This window comes from Salvelinus alpinus, chromosome 16, assembly GCF_045679555.1.
Source record: "Salvelinus alpinus chromosome 16, SLU_Salpinus.1, whole genome shotgun sequence".
NCBI classification, from domain to species: Eukaryota; Metazoa; Chordata; class Actinopteri; order Salmoniformes; family Salmonidae; genus Salvelinus; species Salvelinus alpinus.
Genome location: NC_092101.1, coordinates 18,824,142 through 18,825,810, shown reverse-complemented (window position 1 = coordinate 18,825,810; position 1,669 = coordinate 18,824,142). Strand labels below are relative to the sequence as shown.

Below are 1,669 nucleotides of genomic sequence, written 5' to 3'. Positions count from 1 at the left end.
TTCCTTTCTAACGTCTCTCTTGTGAAGTAGGAAAATTAGTCTTACGCTCACCTTCCTAAATTGGGTCACATTGCTGTAAGTGGTGTAGTTTAGTTTGGGGCTATCAGATGTCAGAGTAGTGCAGGGTAATTAGATGTGAAGTGTGTTTTTAGCCTAGTGTTCTGGAGACTTGTCTCTGGTGCCAGAGAGCTTTGGGGAGCCCTGCTCCTAGCCTCTTTTAGAATCCAAGAGTGAAATACTTACATACTTGTCTCTAACATGTAGGCTCAGCATTCCTGAACAGTCCCATTACAAGTCAGAATGTTGAACAAACATTTTAACTTACTTTACCTGTTGTCTGCCGGTTTTGTCCCCATGTCAAAGGTAATCTAATACAAAATATCCACAGGGAAGTGTTATCAACCTGACCTTCAGTACACTGGTCTATATATTGGTTTAACGATGTGCGCTGAGAGTCGGGAAGCAAGTTTATGGAGTGAGTGTTTTAATAAATAAACACAACATAATGCAAAATAAGACACACAAACAACGCACAGACATGACACAGAATAACGCCTGGGGAAGGAACAAAAGGGAGTGACATATATAGGGAAGTGACAGAGTCCAGGTGAGTCTGATGACGCGCAGGTCCGCGTAACGATGGTGACAGGTGTGCGCCATAACGAGCAGCCTGGTGACCTAGAGACCGGAGAGGGAGCACAAGTGACAATCGGTTTGTGTTTCCTTTTTTAAAATGTTCAATGCTGATGCAATTTGCAGGTGACAAACACTTGCACAATATGGCTGAGCCTAACCGAACCCCAGACCGATTGGCATTCGGTCAACTACATTCGGTTACATTCGGCTATTGTTTACATATTGTGCATTACGTGCAATGTGTCGAGATTGAAAATACAAGTGGCAAAACCTACCGGCACCACAAAAAGGTCGGGTAAACAACACTTTCTTGGGAATCTCCACCTCCTACCTTCAAAAGTTCCAACAGCACAGACAACCAGTAAATTAATTGTAAACTAAATTGTCAACATTCTGGCTTGTAAAGACCGAAAATCCATGGAGTCTGTTTGGGCAACCTTGTTCCATACCCAGTCTGTCTTATTCTTGTTGCTGGATCAGCAGAGCCACTGCCTGCTACCTCTGCAGATCTCCATCTCAGCTCTTTGTTTGGTGAATCACTCACTGTGACTCCCAGTCAGAGAAGCTAACGTCAGCAGCCAGAGGCCAGGGTCCGCTCTATTCACACAGTCACACACAGCAGGGTCACGTTCTGGGAGACCCCTGCCGCAATCACAAACACACACACTCTATGCACAAATATACACAGCCAAGCCTATACACGCATAGACACCCTCCACACCACCTAACCTCTCTCCCTCACAACTCCCTCTTTAAATACAGACTCAAACAAAATCAAAGGCTCATTCAACAAACAACTCCCCCAAAAGCATTGCTTGCTTGTCCAACCCAACCAGCATTGCTGAACCAAACCAAACAAACAAAGCAGCTGCATTGATGTGCAGTGAGGAAGTTGTAAGAGTTTGCGACGCATTCCCTGAAACCAACCACTGCACAGTAATAAGTAAGGAGTACAATTGGGCTTGGCCTGGGTCTAGTTGGTGGGTAAGCCCTTTCTCAGGCTCCAGCTGCAATCCCTAGGAGGCCCAGCTGG

General features: G+C 45.5%; 1 long non-coding RNA gene across 1 annotated transcript; it reads right to left on the bottom strand.

Moving 5' to 3' along the window:
- Positions 1–467: 467 nt before the first annotated feature.
- On the bottom strand, positions 468–1,162 carry LOC139541776 (uncharacterized). Its single transcript, XR_011668406.1, has 3 exons — positions 1,086–1,162; positions 912–967; positions 468–678 (listed from the first exon to the last, which is right to left on the bottom strand). It is a non-coding gene; the product is annotated as an uncharacterized lncRNA (long non-coding RNA).
- Positions 1,163–1,669: the final 507 nt, after the last annotated feature.